The sequence below is a fragment of the Balaenoptera musculus genome, chromosome 1, assembly GCF_009873245.2.
Source record: "Balaenoptera musculus isolate JJ_BM4_2016_0621 chromosome 1, mBalMus1.pri.v3, whole genome shotgun sequence".
Lineage (NCBI taxonomy): Eukaryota > Metazoa > Chordata > Mammalia > Artiodactyla > Balaenopteridae > Balaenoptera > Balaenoptera musculus.
This window is the reverse complement of record NC_045785.1, coordinates 38875937-38883174: the sequence shown is the minus strand read 5'-3', so window position 1 is coordinate 38883174 and position 7238 is coordinate 38875937.

Here is a 7238-nt window from a genome sequence, read left to right as displayed (position 1 = left end):
GAGTGGACTGGGGGTGGCACAGTTGGATGCACAGGGCATGTCTGAAGCACAGTTGAGCACTTTGTAGTTGAGCCAGAGATTTTGCCTTCTAGTTGGGTGACCACTAGGAGGCTAAGAGGCCAGGTCTGGGCCAGGCAGCCTGGACACAGCACCGCTCTGACACTAATACCATGTGACCTTGGATAAATCAACTCAACCAAGCTCCAGGTTACTCATCTGTAAATTGGGGGCAGTATGTGGTGCCTACTTATTTATTTATTTTAATGAGAAAATGCACTCATGATTTTATTTATTTATTCGTTTTGCAATTCTAACGCGTCAGCACAGTGTTATCCACTTTCCGCTGTTTTCTTTTTTTTTAATTTTATAATTTTTATTGGGATATAGTTGATTTACAATGTTGTGTTAGTTTCAGATGTACAACAAAATGAATCTGTTATACATATACATATATCCACTCTTTTTAATTTTTTTATTTTTAAAAATTAGTTTATTATTCTTATTGTTATTTTATTTATTTTTATTTTTTGGCCATACCGTGTGGCCTGTGGGATCTTAGCTCCCTGACCAGGGATTGAACCCACACCCCCTGCATTGGTAGCATGGAGTCTTAACCGCTGGACCACCAGGGAAGTCCCCTATCCACTCTTTTTTTAGATTCTTTTCCCATATACGCCATTACAGAGAATTGAGTAGAGTTTCCTGTGCTATACAGTAAGTCCTTATTCATGGTGTCTATTTAATAAGAGGTGTTGTGAAGATTCAAATAAACAGTGCACACAAAACATATAGAATAGTGCCAGATATACAGTTAGTGCACACAATAAATGTTAGCTTTTGTTTTTTATTACTATTGTTATTATTACAGGATGAACTCGGTTGGATGCAAGACCATACTGTGTCAGAGCTAGCAAAATCCTTAGAATCATTTAGCCCAGTTTACTAATATTGCACTGTGGAATCTGAAGCCCAAGGAAGGGATGGCACCTGCCCAAGGTCATGTAACAAGTCCCGGTGAGAGGCAGGCTAGAGGCTCTGCATGGCTGGTGGGTACAGAACATGCTGAGCACAGCTGCTCCCCTGGACCTCTGGAGGCACCAACGTAATGGGGCTAGTTCGTTCTGCATTGCTGAGGCTGGTACAGTTCCGTACATGGACTTTGCAAAAGAATAACCGGGCTCCTGACTGTTTCTGGCTGTGAGCTGGGGGTATGGGATGGGGGTGGTGGTGAGGATGGGTGCTGGCAAAGTGGGGGAGTGGTGAGGGAGGAGAGGGAGCTCTGGGCAGCAGAGGGGAAGGGGAGAGAGAGGGATGGGAAGAAGCCAATGGAAGAATCTTCCAGGTGCCAAGAGCTAAGAAGTTGGAACAAGAGACCGGGAAGGGCCTTCCTTCAAACCCAAACGCAGTGATGGTTGTGGTAATGGTGGTGGTGGTTTGCACGTTGAAGCTGACGGCTACTCTATGGTGTGTAGGCTGTCTTTTGTTTGGAGACTCATTCTGATCCTATTTTCTTGAGGAAAAAATGCAGACTTAGAGAGGGAGGTGACTTGCCCAAGGTCACACAGCCCGGTAGTGGCACTGGACCTGGTCTAATTCTACCCCAGCGTAGGGTTCTGTGTGTGTGTGTTTGTGAGAGAGAGAGAAAGAGAGACAGAGAGAGACAGAGAGAGAGAAACGGAGAGCTGAAGAGGAAAATAGAGTGTTTGCCACTGCAGCACTCAGTCCCTTTGGAAAGAAGCATCTGGGAAAGTGTCTGAGAGCGGTCCTCGCAGCATCTAAGTGGAGTGGTCAGCATCGGCTGCTTCTGCCTCCATCCTTTCCACTAGCTCCTCCAAGTCTTCCACCCCCAACACGCTGCCACGACTGCTCTCACCAGGAGCACCAGAGTCCCGTCTTCTTGTTGCAGGATACGGTGGCCTGTCTGATCCTTCTGCTCTCAGCATAGTAGGATGGTGGCCATTTTCTCTGGGGAGCTCTTCCTGACCAACTGCCCTCAGCTCACCAGGCTCCCAGAGGCCCCTGGACTCACAGCCTCATGTTGGTCAGAGCGTTGCTCTCTGAACAAGGTTGTGAACGCTGATCTCCATGAGGCAGAGACCACAACTGTCTTGTTTGTTGTAATGTCCGAGTATCCAGCACAGGTCCGGAATACAGGCGGTCCCCGGTCAATGGTGGTTGAATGAATGACACAGGGACCTTATCCACTCCATTCATTTACATCACTTCCCATGAAGTATCAGCTTCCGAATCAGCACCTTCAGGCCCGTCCCCTCCAGGACCCAGTTGCCTCCTGCACAACCCCACGGGCACCTCAGGCCAAGGTGGAATTCCTGATCTCTGACCCACCTGAGTCCCCTGTGCTGTTAGTGGCACCACCACTCATCCACCCAGGCCAGAGGCGGGATGCACCCTGAATTCCCCTCCCTCACGCCACCCCACCTCCCCTGCTTCAGGTCTGCGGTTTGCCTGGATGTTTGCAGCTACCCTCCGCTCTCCTCCTTGTTTTCACGCTCGTTGCATGCTCAAACTGTCCTCCACATGGTCACTAGGGAGACCTTTCCCAAACACAGAGTCAACCAGGACCCATCCCTTCCTCCTCCAGGCAGGTGTAGCTTAGTGGCTGCAGGCCTGTGCTTGAAGCCAGACCTCCCTGGGCAAATCCTGCCCTGCCAATTTTATGTTAGTGTGACATTGGGCAAGTTAGTAATAAAGGCGCCTCAGCGCCTGAATCCGAAAATTAGGGGTAAAATGATGCCCATATTATTGGGCTGCAGTGAAGAGTAAATGAGTTAATGTATGTACAGGAAGCATAGAGTAAATAAATGCTCAATAAGTGTTAGCAACAGACATCTGAATTTTCCTTCCTGTTTTGCCTGCAATGTCTTAAGCAGCCACTAGATGGCGACACTGCAGGCTCTCTGTGATTTCCCACGCCGAGCTCTCCTTCCTCCCCTCCCACAACGTTTCACATCTCAGTGCCGATTTGTTCATGTTCCGGGCTTATGTTTTCCCTTCTGCCAGCCTCACCTCCTTCAAGACAGCTTTCTGATACATCTTTCCCACTCCATGCTCACCAAATGGGCTATGTTCTATGTCTGAGAGCTCCTGGAGGGCAGGACATCTCCAGGACACCTGGCAGAGTCCCTGTATAGAAAAAGTGCTCAGTGTTTGTCAGATGAATGAACATGTGTCAGCCAGTCCCAGCTCAGCGACTTAAATAATTTGCATGATCTTGGGCAAATCACTTAACCTCTCAGTTTTCTTTTCCTTAAATGGACATCAAAAAGAGGCTCTATGTCGTATTTGTGGAGAGTCCGGTGTAAAGCCCTAGCATAAGATCTGGCATGCTGTAGCCCCAGGGCCAGCATGCACAGACACCTACCAACCATGGCTCATTCTCATCGCCCACCAGCTATTGCCCACTTGTGCTTACACCTTTCCCCTGTCCCAGTTGAGGGTATTAAAAATGGTTTTACCGGGACTTCCCTGGTGGTCCAGTGGTTAAGAATCCACCTTCCAATGCAGGGGACACGGGTTCGATCCCCAGTCGGGGAACTAAGATCCTACATGCCGCAGGGCAGCTAAGCCCGTACACCACAACTACTGAGCTGGCATGCTCTAGAGGACCACACGCCGCAATGAAAGATCCCGCGTGCTGCAATGACGATCCCGTGTGTGGCAACTAAGACCCGACACAGCCAAGTAAATAAATAAATAAATTAATTAATTAATTTAAAAAATGGTTTTACCTCTTCCCAAAGGTCCTTCTTTACGAAGTATGGTCTGAAATTAATCTGCAAGCTGGCTGGGCTTGGTGGGCCTAGGCTTAGCTGATGGTTCAGCAGAGCCCAGTGGGCCCCCATTTGCCTGGAAAGCACAGGCTCAGCCTCCCTGTCCCTGAAAGCCCCACTGTCCTCCTGAATGAGGCCCTCCTGGGCCTCCTTTTCTTCACCCCAGTTCTTGATGTCCCAACACTGGCTGGGGTTCGGCAGAAGGTCTGGTTCCTGGACCTCTGCACTCTTATACTGCCTCTGTCTGGATGACCCTAGTCATTGTGCCTCTCCCATCAAACCACTGAAGCAATGGCCCTTCCTTAGCACAAACTCCCAGGAGTGGGATGTCTCCATCAAAGAATATGAGCATTTCTGAGGCTCTCGTAAGGTACGTGCTCAATAGTGGTTTCCTTAAGAGCTGAACCCATTTTACATTTAATCAGTTCACTGTAGACAGTGGGGGTGGGGGTGGGGGAAGATTTCAGTTTGCTTTGAGGCCAAACACTTTCTAAAGGGCTGTTCACGAAGTACAGCGCTTTCTTTTTGCCGGACGTCTCTTCTGTCCTTTTATCCTTTCTCCCTATTCCTTGCAATATCCTGAACAGCCACCAGATGGCAGCGCTCACACAGTCCCTGGGATGCTCCCTCCTGTACCAGCAAACCCCTTTTCCTGTGTGTATAGGGGAGTGTGCCCAGGCTGGGGGTCTGAGTGTAGTGGCCGTTGATAGGATCCCTGGGGAGATGTGGAGGTGGCCGAAATGGAGAGATCCCGGGCTGGACGTCAGGGCGTTGTGTGTAAGGGCAGTTCTTCAGCCCCAATCCATCAGGAGCTCAACAGATTGACCTGAAGCGAAGAAAGTTACCCACAGTAGTAAAAAGAAAGTGACAAGAAAGTAAAAGGAAAATGAAACAGAAAGCGCCTGGATGGGAAAAATTAAAAGACATGTTGATTCCCGTATTTTGTACATGTAGCTTTTGTGTGAGCATAGGGATGGTAAAATTGCATGGATTATGGGTCTTAGGGGATCTAGAATAGAGGTAGAGAAAAGAATTTTCTCCAGTTGGAAGGCAGCAATAAATCACTTTATGATGCTGGAAAAGCTAAAACACCGACCAGATGTAGGTATAATTGAAACAGAAAGATAGGGAAAAAGAGAGTAAAAGTTGACTCTGAGTTGTCTAGTTTGAGCAACTAGGCACATGGAATATTATGTAGGTAATAAACATTACAATGAGTAGTGTGTGAAAAATACCATTGCTCTGAATTAAAAAGAGGAAACTTCTATATACTAGGTAATAGCGCAGATCCTCATGAACAAGTAATGGGAGAGATCTCAGAGAAAACTGGAGTTATTGCTTCAATATAGTGGTTAAGAGCACAGACCCTGGAGTTTAACTACTTGGGTTCAAATCCTGGCTCCACCATTTACCTGTGGTAAAATTTCACCTCTTTGTGCCTCAGTTTCTCTAAAATGTACATAATACTATGACCTTCATGGCAGAACTGAAAGGATTGAAAGGATTAAATGAGTTAATACATGAAAAACATATAGAACAATGCTTACCACCTAGAAAGTGCTATATAACTGTTTGCTTTTTTATTACAGAAATAAAGCTGATTTTGTAGGAAACAATTAATTGCTGTTGGGCAACTATAGTAGCACAGCTGCAATAAAATACTGCTACAGTTTAATTGGACTACTACAGCTGCCCAAATCAAAGCCAGCACTTGAAAGAGCATTAAGATTAGAGGAAGCTGTAGATAAAACACCCAACATAGTCAAAGATAAATTTTGGCCTATTCCTTTATATGTCTGTAGCATCATCTTTTCCAATCTGTCTTGCATTCCACCAGCAGATTCATTTTTCTAAAAAATGAACTATAATCATGCCACCCATCTGAGGTGTCTTATATATCAGTCTCTTGCTTGATCAAGAAAGGCTGAACACTAGCTGGGCCTTCAGAGAGCTCTGTGGTCTGGCTATGCCAGGGCTCCAGGTGTAGTCCCATAGCTTCCCTCTGTGGCTCCTGGAGACTGGTGGGTTGTAGGAGCTGCTCTAGTGACACGCTGGCGGGTGCGTATAGGGAGGGGAGAAGGCAGGCTGCCTGCAGCTTCATATCTGTTCTTCAATCTGCCTCTGATGCTACCTCTTTCATCTTTACAAATCTCCTAGTCTGTCAAGGTTCAACACTGAAGCCGTGATGCTTCATTAAGTCCCCCTGGCCTACCCCTCAGTCTGTGTGGCGGAATTCTGAGGATTTTGCACCTTTGCACCTTGATAATCCAGTGCCAGTTTGGGGGTTCTGAGAGCTCTCTCCTTTTTCTCTCTTTCTGAGAAATAAAAACTCCTGTGGCCTGAGGCACCACAGATTCTAAGGACAAATGTCAATGAGAGACATGAGTGAGTTAAGACGTTTCAGGACCTGCAGGTCAGGAGCGTCCATCTGGAGAGGTCATGCGTCTGTTGAGAACACGGGACAGGACTGGGGAGGGCGGGTCGAGGTGGAAGCATTCCTTGCCGTACAGTGTGGTGAAGGGCGTCTGGCTCAGCTGTTCTCTAGGTGGAAGCACAGAGGGAAGACGGAGGAAAGGTAGGCAGTTAGCCATTGTATTGAAAGCCCAGCCTTATTCCACTTCTGTAACTGGAAACGATTTTTTTTCTTTACCCAAAGTGGACTTCTGATGTACCAAATACCTCTTTTTTTTTTCCCCCTCTGGGAACTACAGTTTTGTCTTTTTAAATTTTTATTTATTTTTATTTTTTTAATTTATTATTTATGGCTGTGTTGGGTCTTCGTTTCTGTGCGAGGGCTTTCTCTAGTTGCGGCAAGTGGGGGCCACTCTTCATCGCGGTGCGCGGGCCTCTCACTATCGCGGCCTCTCTTCTTGCGGAGCACAGGCTCCAGACGCGCAGGCTCAGTAGTTGTGGCTCACGGGCCCAGTTGCTCCGCGGCATGTGGGATCTTCCCAGATCAGGGCTCGAACCCCTGTCCCCTGCATTGGCAGGCAGATTCTCAACCACTGCGCCATCAGGGAAGCCCAATACCTCTTTTTTTTAAGGAAAATATAAATGTGAGCATGAGCCAATTTTCACACGTGTGACTGGAAGGGTTTGTTTTTTTTTTTCTCTCTCTCATATATAAGGGTCTTGCCCTGAGACATATCTACTCAGAGTCTAGAAGAGGTATTTGTATACCCATGTTCATTGTGACATTATTCACAATAGAAGCAACCTAAGGGTCCATTTGTGGATGAAGGGATAAGCAAACTGTGGTATATACATACAATGGGATATTAGTCAGTCTTAAAAAGCAAGGAAATTCTGACAGTTGCTACAACATGGATAAACCTTGAGGACATTATGCTAAGTAAAATAAACCAGTCACAAAAATACAAATACATTATGATTTCACTTGTATGAGGTATTTAGGGTAGCCGAAATCATAAAGACAGGAAATATAAT